Here is a 13,475-nt window from a genome sequence, read left to right as displayed (position 1 = left end):
AAGCATAACCTTCAAACGGCTAAAAATTGTAGCTTTTTGAAAATGATGAGTAATATTCTGTCAGGCAAGAAAAATTCCAACATTTTAAAGTAAAGAAAGTATTGAAGAATTTTTCAGTGAAATAACTTTTATTTAGGTTTTATTAAAAGTTGTGAATAGAAATATATATATATATATATATACACACACATACTATGTGTGGTGTTGTTCTAAAAAAGATAAATATTTATTAAATGAAAGTTGCGAAACAACACACTACTAACCAGACATATATTTGTATAGGATGTTTAGTGGTCAATTCAATACAATAAACATAAGCTAGTTACATTTTATAACAAAAGTCTTGTTAGTCAAAAACTTCTTGCATATGCTCTTAAGAACACACGTTAATTACTTATGTTTTTATGTTTGACATGACAAAAATTATAAATTTCATTCCACCTATATTAGTAGAGTTCGTATATGTCCTGATTCCTGAAACTTGAAAGTATGCCCTTATCAACTGCTTAAAGACGTAATTAAAGCTTCTAAAAAGTTGAATTTATCGAGCACGGTGGGGGTGGGGGAGGGGTTGAACTCGGGTAACGGGGATTGCAAGTGTTATCACCATTCGGAAGGGACACTGTTGCCACTACGACAGATGTCTTTCGAAAACAAGTGAGCCTCCACCGTGAGGGCTAATGAGTTATTAAGGTTAAAACTTAGCCTTTTAAACAGATGTATGCTATTTAGTTTCATTAAATAATTTAAGCTAAAATAAGAAATCAATGTATTAGTATAAGTTTAAATTCCTGATCTGAATAAGTTAAATGACAATTTGGGTTATATGTGTATAGTCATGCACCACTAAACTTTTCAAAAGGTATATTCTTGTTAGTTGGGAATATCCCAAATCGTCTTCTTAACCATACGGATACGGCCTTAGAATACAAGTTGTGTGTATCTTGGAAGGTTGTATAGACCATACAGCAATGATAGCAACGGGTGCGGAACCGAAACTTCTTAGTCAGAGGTTATATCCTTCTTAAAAAAGCTACGACTGCAACTAAGGAATGTAACTTCTTCTGTAAAAGAAAATATTAATAAAATTAGCTCCTATATCTAGGAATTGACAAATTCCGTTGACTAGAGCCTAGAGCGTAAGTAGACCTCGTGGCCCTCCTTTGGTTCCGCCCATGATCTCAGTTAGGGGGTGTTTTGGGATTGCTTATTTTCACCAACTTATAACTTATTAACTTTTTGAAAAGTAATAAGATGTTTGGGATTGCTTATATTATGAGAGGAAAAGTTCCATAAGTTACACTTAATAATGAAAAGTTGTAAGGAGGTAAAACAAGGAATCCCAAACACCCCCTTAGTATGTACGTAGTACGCAACTACGCATTACTGTTCAAAAAGCTCGGGCTCATGGCTCGCTCGAAAAAGCTCGAATAAAACTAGCTATAAAAAGTTGATTTGAAACATCCTGAGCTGATTTGGATCATTTTTGTAAGTGAGCCAAAATTGACCCATGCTCGGCTCGAGTCATAGCTCGGCTCGTTGGCTCGATCTTAAGCTCATTTAACTTCAAAATCGAGCTAGAGCCTAGTTAAGTTGCCTTATTTAAATTCAAGCCCAAGCTTGAAACTACCCTAGCTCGAATCAAGCTCGGCTCGTGAACGACCCTCTGTATGTTCATGAGTCATGCCCAAACAAATCCCTAATGGACCAAGCAAAGGCCCATAGGCTTGGAAACATCTCTTAGTGGATCCTTATTTGGCCTGATATGAATTAGAAGGATCTTATTCTAGTACTCTACATAGAGTACGTGACTAAATTTACTTAAAATTTGTACACGCATAAAGATGGTATAGAAGACGATGGCCTGACTTCCATACTGAAATAAATCTTTACATAACAACAAACAACATTGATTAGTTCCACTTCCACCATTCACACAATGATATTATACACTATATTTTAATAAAAACTTGCCTTAACTTTTAGCATAACGGTGTTGATTGAATAGCGGATAAGCCATTTTAATTTCTTCTTCGTTGTGTAGTTTTTCAGGGTGTGTGTACGGTGTGTGGTTGCTTTATATATAATAAACATGTATGCTGTCAATTTTTAGTCATCGGAGACGTTTACAAAACATATGCTGCCATTTTAAAAACCTTTTTGGAGGCGTTTAACAAGGCTCTTACCGTTTTTGAAGACTTCACATATATCAAGTTTTTTTTTTTTAAAACAAAAATGGGGTTGAAGATTATCAAATATTAATTGTTTGTGGGTTAATAAATATTTTGGCTTGGTCTTCCCTTGACATCCTCTTTAACGTTCTGGTTGAGTTGATGTTTTTGTGGGAGACGCTGAGAGTTCAAGCTCATAAGAAAGATGCGATCACGATGATTATTTTCGTCACTTGGTGGATTAAATGGAGATTTATAAACGACTTGGTATTTGAGAACTCGCCATAACAAAGAACCATTATTTAATGAAATTTCACATTTCTCGTTCTTGTGGTACAATAGTAGAAATCGTAAATGTAATATTTCTAAAATCGAGTGGGAAAAGTGAGGCATTAGATTCTAAAAGTTTTACGGTAAGTTTTCTTTTTACCATGTCTATTTAGAAATGAGTCAATGGCATCAGTTTTGAATTCAAAGTTTGATTTCGCATCAAAATTTGAATTCGCGTAAATAAGTTTGTTAGGTAACGGTTTAGAGTCAAAGTATTAGATTTGAAAGTGAGCATCCGGGTTACACAAAAGCTTTGTACAATGTACAGGTCACATATTCGTTGCTAATCGAGTAAGACTTTGAATTCGGGACAAAAGTTTGTCTATTTTCATTACACTTTATGGGTTAGGCACAACGCACGGGTTTATTTTCGTCGCTAACCGACCTGTACCGGTACCGAAAATCCCAATCCCGAAAACTACAAATTCTTGGTACCGGTACCGGAATATTCGGTTCGGTATCGGTACCGGTATTTAAGTAAATCGGAAAATACTGGTACCATACCATACCGGTACTGAAACACAAACTCTGGTACCGATTCGGTAAACTTGCCCATCCCTCTAGTGTTATATTTTTGTATTGTGGTAGGCAATAAAAATCATGATGATCTCAATAGCAACATACAAGCTTGAGAATATAACAAGATTCATGTCTAATTTAACGAGAAACCAAACCAAAAGTCCAGGCTAGATGACGTGTTTGATGAATGATGATTCCTTTGATATTGAAACCCTTATTGGATGCTTGAAGATGGATGGGAATCACCGAATATTGTAGCTAGAACAGTGCGTTCGAACTCCTCTGGAAAATTACGGATCCTTTATCAAAAGTTGTTGTGATCATACAGAAAGACACAAGCATGAACATGCTTCTATCTTGGCAATGTCATAATCTCTCTCCTGGCATAAAGACTAGAGCTGCACAAACTGGGTATTTTTAAGAACCGGAATTGGTATGGTCAACAAAAGTTAAAACCTGACGGGTAGGAATTGGTTTCGGGTATAATCAGCTATTTGACAGGATTTTTTTAGGGTTTCAGGTAGGATCGGGTTTTAACCGGGTATTTCCGGTTCTGGGTCCTGGTATGGCTCCGGGGAGAAATCCAATACCAGGTTGTATCCGCGAGTAGGAACTGGTTCCGGGTCGGTTCGGGTCCGGAACCGGGTATTTTGTGCAACTCTAATAAAGACTCGAGTTGACAAAGGAATAACTAAATTGAATCCATGACCCGTGCAAGACTCGGCAGCTGCATGACCCCAAGCCCAAGCCTAAATCAGCTCTTCAGCTTCAGCCCATCCAACTTATCTTTAGCCCAAACCACCTCCTAGCCTGTTTGTCACTAAAATACAAACAAAAAACGTGGGGTTTATAATAAACTTTAAAAAGGTTAAATTGCACATAAATGAATGAGGTCATTTTATTAAGAGAACAAAAGAGTGGAGATGACGATTTAGGTGCTGTTTGTTTTTTAAGACAAAAACTGTCTTCAATTTGATTTCATGTCTGCAAATGAAGATGTGGTCTGAAGGTCTGCAATCTGAAAATATAATACTATTTATTTTATAAATTGGGAATCGTCTGCATAAGCTGAATATTAGCTACATATCATACATATCACAGTAAGTCATTTAACGTCTGTAGATTAGTAAAATAGTTGGTGATGGACGGTGTTGGTGGCGGATGGTAGGTGGTGGTGGGGGACGGTGGTGGTGAGGGACGGTGATGGTGGCGGATGGTAGGTGGTGGTGGGTGACGGTGGGTGGTGGTGGCGGACGATGGTTAGTGGTAGTGGACGACGGCTTTGGCCGACGGGTGGGTGGTGGTGGTGATGGACGGTGGTGGTGGGTGGTGGATGGTGTTGGTGGCGGATGGTAGGTGGTGGTGGGTGGTGGTGGCGGACGGTGGGTGGTGGTACTGAACGATGGTAGTGGATGATGGTTGTGGCCAATGGGTGGGTGATGGTGATGGACGGTGGTGGTGGTGGTGGATGGTGGTGGGTGGTGGTGGTGGTGGACGGTGGGTGGTGGCGGTGATGAACGGTGATGGTCGCGGAAGATGGGTGGTGGTGGTGGTGGCGGCGGATGATGGGTGGGGGTGTTAGATATTAGGTGTTGGTAGGATGCTAAGAAGTGTGAAGATGTGTGAAGAAGTTAAACAATAGTTTTTTTTTTAAGATCATAAAAGCAGTTTGTAGATCTTATTTAAAAAAAAACAAACAATTTTCAGAAGCTTATGTCTGCGCGCCTGCAGACATAAGCCTCCTGCAGATGTTTTAAGCAAAAACAAACACCACCTTAGTTAGCTTGCTTATCGATGAGACGTTGTTGATCAAATTCTAAAAACAAAAAACAAATATAACGAAAAGAGGTATAACGCTTATTAAGTAAAAATTGATTAAAGTTGTTAAATATCATATTTTTAGTTTTTGCTGAGTATATATATGATTTTTTCAATAAAATGAGAATTTACGGAATTATGTTTAAAGGGATTAATGGGAAGTTGGGAACTGACATTAGAGGAGAAGTGAAGTCGGGGTTGGAGACTGAAAAGTCTCAAGCTCGAATCTAATTCCAACTGGGTTTTATCGCAGTGGGTGTTCGGACAGCGGATTTTCCCAGAACAAGGGATGGCGGGCTTGGGTTACCCGGCGTTGTCTGCGACCATGAGCGTATGTCGCCATTTTCCCATTGAATTCAAGGGTGAAGCTTTTAGTGAGAGCCGGGGTGGTTCGCCCTCCCTGTTTTTTTGCATAGAAGCCACATTTACCCGTTTTCAACCGAAAATTTGTATACGTAGTATAAATTTACCCGTTTTGACTTAAAAGTTGAGCTCGGCCGCCCTCGTTTATGATATTTTAATACATTTTGAGCCCCCCGTGCCCCTTCAACGAACTCATCCAAACTTCGTCATTAATTAAATTACCTTACGTAACCGAGTTTTGTTCGTCGGCATTGAAAAAATTAAAATAGGGTCATGGTATGTGAAAAACTAATTAATCTCTTGGTTTGCCCACCATGAATTTATTTTTGGCACCCTTACCATTACCATTTCGTTTTCCAATAGTCACAGTGTCACACCATGAATGATCTTAAATTATTAATTAAACATCCATTAAAGCATGCATGCTTGTTTCCTGTAATATAAAACCCTTTGTAATCCTCCATCAAATGCATACAAAACCATATATAAATATGCAATCCCACTCTTAGTTATTCGGCCAAAATTCGACTGTCACAAGCATCATTTTGAGGTATGTTTCTACTAGTCGCTTAGACAGTTAGACTGGTGAATAATGTTCTTATTTGTACTTATATAGTACGTTGTATAGATATTGAATAAGTTGTTATTTTCTATGTTTGCAAATGTCACTACTAACAAATTAGTCTAATTCAACCTATATTTTACCATAGTAGCTACATCAGATAAAATTGCATCAGACCTAATGCAACATTTTTGTTACATAATGCAACTTTTTTAATCCAAGAGTTACATCTTGAAAAGGTTGCAATTGACAAAAAAAATAGTTGCATTATGTAATAAAAACGTTGCATTAGGTCTAATATGATTGCTTCACTCTTTTTTTTTTAAATAATTAAAGGAAGCGTCAGGTCAGTTTTTTAGTAGTGTGTAACTTTAGATAGTGTGTTTTTAATTTATTATGTGTACTCCTGGATTAGATTAGTTCATAATTTCAATTTTTTTTTATATATGTTTTTATGCTCAGTATAATGACATCACAAGACAAGAGAGTTACACTTGTTGCTTGTATCGGAGGTCTGCCTGAGATTGTTGATGCGACTACGAAGGATGTGCCGTTAGGGTTACCAAGACGTGTCTTACAATTATCGTTGAATTTTACGTATGCTCAACTGAAGTCTGAGGTGGCAATGAGGTTCAGTTTTTCCAAGCTCGGTCGTTTTAGGATGACTTATCAACTTCCACTTTCGTCTTCTGACCAGAAAAAAACAACTCGTGTTGTTGTTGACATAGATGATGACAAGGACGCTGAGTTGTTTTTGGACGCTTTTGATAGGGCGCTTAAGACGTCAAATGAATTGGTTATTTTGAATGTTATCCGGCTTCCAGACTTTAAGAATATTTTTTTATGTACTAATTAAATGGACGATGAATAGAATGGGCGGATGATTTTTCTTATTTTATAATTTATGTCGTTATGCTTTTCTAGTTAGCACGGTGGTTTTATATAGAAACCGCTTTTTAGTAAATATTGGAACTCTCCGTAAATTATATTTTTCTGGTAGTGAAAGAAAAAGGAAAGATATGGTAGTTATTACTTATTAAATGTTTAAAATTTGAATCTTTTAATTTTTAAATGTGTCTTTAGAAAGTAGCAATGTAAAATACATATAGGAAAAAACTGGCTTAGGCCTAGTTAACTAATTTATACCTGACCCAATAACACACAAAAACCGGTTTAACCCAAACTAATTTCAACTTTACCTTTCCCGACTGTTGGGTAACAGTTCACCCTCTCATGGCCCAAACTAGCTCATAACTAAATCTGATTCTCCTCAAATTTGTTTTCAGACCGACTTAAAGTATTCTCTAGCATAACCGGTTTATGACCTGAATCGGTACCTCCTCAAACCAGGTTTGACCAAAACAGTTCAGCTCACAACCGTAACTGATCGGAGCCTAAAACCCAAATTGTACACCACTAAGCTAGAGATGAGATCGGTACCGGTACCGGTACGGGTATCGAAAATAACGATCCTGAAAATCACAAATTCTTGGTACAGGTACCGAAATATTCTGTTCGGTAGCAGCACTGAAGGTAAAAATTTAGGAAATATTGGTACCCGTACCGAATTTGCACATCCCTACCACTAGCTTAATACATCGAAACACAATATTTTGTTTAATTTTTGGTACTAGAATTAATTAGTTTATATTATTATTGATATTATTATTTGTACAACCAACAACAGAGAATTGTCTAGGTACTTTGTGGAGATGAGTCGGGTGACCCAATGACGAAAGGCCACCACTAGCTGGCTCATCACAGTCGTACGAAGCTATTAAGCCCTCCAAGTTATCTCCAATTCCAAAGAAACCAAACCCACCCGAATGCACATTTATAATAAAACCTAAACGCTCTCGTGATCAAACTGGATATCATAAAGCATAAAGCGTGGTTTAAATTTTATACTTTATTATAACCTGAAATTTTTACATAACTTAATGACGTCATTATTCCATTAGTTAGTTATTCATTGGATAACTACCTAACACCCTCACAAAAGACGTGAACTCTTCCACCTCATTCATGGCGTTCTGAGCCCTAACGTCCGCCATTGAAGCTTCAAAATCCACAAAGTATACATACTCAAACTGCTTCTTCCTTCCAATCGGCCGGTCCAGGTTCGGTCTACTCTCTATCTTCGTCACTTTTATATTCCTAAACGCAAACGCCGCTAACACCTTATACAATACATTATTATTATTATTAGTTCCTTTTATACGTTTTAAACCGGTTAATCACCGTTTCAATCGCCACCGGTTCAATCACCGGTTCGCGAGATAATATTATGAACCGCGTCACGTTATTCGAATCGTCGTCGATTCGATCCGCTAGGATGTTGAGGTTGTAGATCTAGGCGGCGCGTGACGACGCGATTGCCGCGGTGTCACGGAGGGTGTTTCGCGGCTCCGGCGGTGTCTCCGACGGCGGCGCGTGAGGCGCGTGAGATGAGGTTAGTGAGAGTGTGTTTGCATTGAGCTAGGGCTTGTGGATGACTGATTACGCGGTGGATGTGGTGTCTACGGACGCCTGGAAGTGCCAGGAGGCAGTGGTTGAAGGTGAGGTGGAGTTCGCGGACGATGTGGAGGCGGTGGCAGAGGAGGAGGTCGTAGGTGCGGTGGACGCTCCCCGCGAGGGAGTTTTCGATAGGTAGGATTGCGCGGTCGGTGAGTTGAAGCTCGACCGAGCGAAATGGGTCTTCGGATTGGGTGCAAGGTATTGGTTCGCAGTTAGGGTAGGCTTTCCTGGCCGCGGTTTCACTGTACGCGCCGGGAAAGCCTTGGTAGGCGACGCGAAGCGTCGAGGATTTCTCGTGGTTTGAATTAGTTAGCGGTTTGGGAAGTTTAACTACGGGTATTAGATCTAGGGTTTTGGGGCGGTTAATGACGGTGATGGTATCAGGATTATTATGTTTGAGTGATTTAACATTGTGGTTGAAAGCAAGACGGTTGGGGTCATGTAAGGGTGACAGCGACAGCGACAACATTCGGGTGTAACCTACAACGAAAATAAAATATAAACGACGAACACGAAACTTTTATAAATATAAAAGATGAAAAACGTAAGTAACTAAATATAAACGTAAAGAATGATTACCGTAATTTTTTCTCATATTAATTTTGGAAGATGGAGTTAAAGAATGCATATTTTTCCTATGATTGATTTCTTGAAGATTGGTGTGTGCGTGTGTTTATATTGGGATAATTGGATCAAGGAAAAGGGTATTGAAGACTTGAAAGGTTCAATCTCACGATTCACACCTACCGCTTTAAGTTATAATTATAAATATTAATAATATATAACATATAATGTCACCAATAATAATTGACGAATCATGAGGCTAGACTACCTGGGTTTAGTGCTACGCAGGACGTGTTAAAGGTGGAATCAGGAAAAATTGCTAAGCATGAGAAAACGTGTGTTGAGAATTAACACGCCTTCATTTCTTTTCCTTTCGATACATTTGAGTCTCTTATCTGCGGCTACGTTTCTAGAAAGAGTTCAGTGGGTCATGCGCAATAACTCAACGATGCCGAAGAACGATAACTTTGTTTTCAGTAGGATCAGTTTTGTCATTCAAAAGATGGCGACGCCGCAGCATGGTGTCCGCTTACCTGCCTCTCTATTACAATTGGATTTTTTTACTATAATATAAAAAAAAATATTAGAGAAAAAAAAAAACATTTGGATGTCTAAAAGGTCTTCTAGTGTTCTTGACACATGTGCCAAAACAATCACGTTTACAGATATGATGTGAATTATTATTATTTATTCTATCATAGTTTGCCCTTCAAATGTATTAAAAGCTGATCATGACTATTGCAAACAATTTCACACGGAATGCATTTAAATTCCGAAGTGCTAGTGGATCCTTCATTACACATGCAACCTACAAAATAGAAAGCTATAATATTTTGAACAAAAGAATGAGACGCAAACTAATTGATATTTAAAGCTTCTGGAGATTTTTGTTTGTGAAACAATGTAGTTTGAACAGCTCCATATTTTGACGCACGACCATGCACAAATCCGCATGGAATGAGTTTATCAGGATTGCATCCATTGTGAATAAGAATGGCTTTCTTAAGATCCATTGTAGAAAAATAAGTTATAATTCTAAATACAAGTAAAAGTATAATACAGTGCAAGTAATTAGGCATTATTTATAGTTAAAATTTATTGATGGCAAGGCAAGTTGTAATTAGAAATTGAATCTATGAATTGTTTTGTTACATAAAAATGTTAAGACAAAATAGGTAGGAAATATTGAAATTATGGCATCTAGCTAATATATTAAATCAGCACAATTTTGTTCACATGTCATTCATTTAAGTTGTCCACATAGACTTCCATGTCATCAACCTTTCATAAATTTATTTTCCACATATTCACAATAAAATTTTAATCAATGGTATTGACTTTTATATTTTTGTAACTTATTAATGTAATTATGATATTAATTATTCTAATTATTGTTAGAATTATAAAACTTAATAAATTTACTAGGTTTAAATTGTTCATCGTTTCTTCTTTAAAAGGTACATGCTTCGTTCAAAAATCATAACGCCCCCCATCGTTTGTAACCTGATTTTTCGCCTCATCTATAACTAGTTCTTTATGATTCGTCGGTTTCATAATCCAAACAACATCAAATATGTTCATCGTTTGCAATTATCAGATATGATTTATATTTTAGTGTTTAATTGATTTTTGTGAAGAACAACATCAACTTAATTCACTGTTATTGGATTTAGGGTTTAACTGCATGATTTTTTATTCTAACGATTAATAGATTTGATATTTTAATATTCTTATTAATCGATTTATGTTTTAATCTATTTAGGGTTTAAAGGTATGTTTTTTTTTAAATTATCGGTTAATCGATATGATTTTTAATATGTTTGTTACTTAAAATTATGTTTATATATTGTGATTTTTTGTTCCTAATACGCCTTTTTCCAAATTTCACTAATATTAATTTAGTTTTATAATCTATCAATTTAAAATTTGAAAATCTTATTATATATGAATAGGAACCTAACTGTTATAATAATTAAAATATTAGTTTATTATATTTAAAACATTCCTTTATTTGGTATAATATTAGTCAAACAGTAGTAATTGATTTAACGAGCATCTAATCTAACTAATATATTAAAACAACATAATTTTGTCCACGTGTCCTTCACCTAAGATGTCCACATAGGCTTCCATGTCATCAACGTTCCATAAATTTAATTTCAACATATTCACCATAAATTTTAATCAATGGGTTTGACTTTTATAATTTTGTAACTTATTAATGTAATTATGATATTAATTATTCTAATTATTGTTAGAATTATAAAACTTACTAAATTTGCTAGGTTATAATTTTTCATCGTTTCTTTTTTAAAAGACACATGCTTCGTTAAAAAAACATAACGCTCTCCATCAGTTTGTAACCAGATTCTTCGCCTAATCTATAACCTACATTTTTTGTTTGAAAAGATTTGTGATTTAAAACTCTACACGGATGAAAATATAAGTTTAAACCTGGCATGTATTTGTAAGCTTAGTTTTCAAATAATATTTCAAAATCTGTTACTAATGTGTTTTTTTATTTTTTTTCAGGTATAATGGTTAATTTATGTTATATTATTCCTTGTTTACAGAATTAGTTGTTTATAAAGTATTTTATTTTTATGTTATAGACATAGTTTAACATCTTTTATAATATCTGCTGGTAAAAAACTTATATCAAATATTTCTGTTGATTGAATATGTTTTTGTATTTTATATTGTTTATTGATATGTTTTCCACCCGTGTGTAACACGGGTTATTATCCTAGTTCACAATATTTGACAATATTTCCTAAAGTTTATAAAAATAAGGTTAGAACTTTCCAAAAATCAAATCAATTTTGACGTTTTATTTTAGAAAATAAGGTTTGACAATATTTCCTAAATATTTGGCAAATCAGTTTTGAAAAACGGTTTATGTGAAAGTCGGTTGTAACTTTCATATATCTCATTTATTATTCTTATTATTAGAATCATAAGATGTAACAATATAATATTGGTTAATATTAATCAAGTATAAATGACTTATAATTTGCACCTTACTATGTATAAGTTGGACCATACTATGTGATATATAAAATGATCGTCAATAAAGTGGTATAAATGAGTCATTAAAATGAGTTGTATAATTTGCACCTATAGTAGTGGGCGATTTACAAAATTATTCTTACCATGAGTGTTTGTCAAATAAAACGTTAAATGCAACTACATTTTATGTATAAACATTATAAAGAAAGATAAATATGCATACACACAAGCTTACATTATAATTTCACTATCATGTTTAACGTTTTGACATACAAAAATTACATTTTTAATAAACATGTTATCAAACAAGTTATGGTTTACGTGATTACAAAACATTAAAATCCATAAACAAGAAAATATAAAAAGTTTGTGCCTTCAAGCAGCTAATACATACTATCACCGAAACTTGAAAAACACATTCATCAACTAATCTATCATGTCATAAAGTATTAACGAATGTGTATTTCGATTGTACTCGAAAACACACCGAGTTCCAACTTTAAGTCCATTATCAAGAATAAAACGTGGCCACTGATGAACCCTGAACCTTTGACTTCCACGATTGTATTCTACACGTGTTTTCGATTCAACATCTACACTCGTTGGATTAATCAAAATCAAATCAGTTTGACCATCTAAACCATTATCGCCTGCAAAAGCAACCGGCAAACGCTACAAATACATAGGTTTTAATGTTAAAATTCCCTTCGTAATACATAGTAAGGTGCAAAATAAATAAGTATATATAAGGTAAATAATGAAAAAAAGAGGTGATATAACTTACCAATCTATTTTTAAATACCGGCTCAAGAAAGTTGTTGTGGTCATTACCATATTGATCATCGTAATTGTTGTGCGTATTGACGCCCAGTATTTGCATTTGATCATCATAATTTCCTGTTAGATTATTGAAAAGCAGCAGTTAAACTTAACATTTAAGAAATTTTGAATCAAAAAGGTAAATTAACCAAATTGTAAATTCAAACCGTTGAAAAGGTTGAAACCTTGGCTTTCTTCATCACTGTCGGCATCCAAAACAAATGTAAAATAACCAATTTCTAGATTGAAAGTAGGACCATAATACAAAAAACGATAATCAAAGTCTATACGTTCAATGCCATTATTGTCAAACACAAACATTCTGTAGGTTGTATCATGAAGATGTTGGAATACAATGTAGTCATTAATCATTAGGTTAACATGCATTGCAACTTCCTTCCACACACCAGCGAAAGCAAATCTAGGAGAGGTGGTTTTGACCATATGAATAGGCAGATTCCATGTCGTACCGTTAACGGCAGAAATAATTACAATTACATCAGTAGCCGAATTTGTAAAGTAGCAATACAATTGATCGTCCCTCAAAGTGGTTGGATGGTACATGTTAAGGTGATTAATGAAGAATATGTGTTTATTGAAAGATGGATGGAATTTCTTCAACAACATGACTTCGTATTCGGTGATATTTTTGTTTTCTCTCCATTCAGTGAACATGAATGGAAAGTAAAATATGTTAGGGGTAATCCGAATTTTCAAGACATGAATTTGGATGTCTATGTTAATTATCCGACTCTTCAATGCCTGGTATGCATATTTTTCCTTTGCCATTAAATGTTTTTTTA

At 35.3% G+C, this 13,475-nt stretch overlaps 1 pseudogene; it reads right to left on the bottom strand.

Moving 5' to 3' along the window:
• Nucleotides 1-7,724: 7,724 nt before the first annotated feature.
• Nucleotides 7,725-13,236, bottom strand: LOC143539125 (arogenate dehydratase 1-like; annotated as a pseudogene).
• Nucleotides 13,237-13,475: the final 239 nt, after the last annotated feature.

Source organism: Bidens hawaiensis, unplaced genomic scaffold (genome assembly GCF_021521415.1).
Source record: "Bidens hawaiensis isolate Kalapana, Puna unplaced genomic scaffold, B.hawaiensis_p1.1 tig00011798_1, whole genome shotgun sequence".
NCBI classification, from domain to species: Eukaryota; Viridiplantae; Streptophyta; class Magnoliopsida; order Asterales; family Asteraceae; genus Bidens; species Bidens hawaiensis.
Note: the sequence above shows the minus strand (reverse complement) of the source record. Positions and strands in the feature narration are given on the sequence as shown.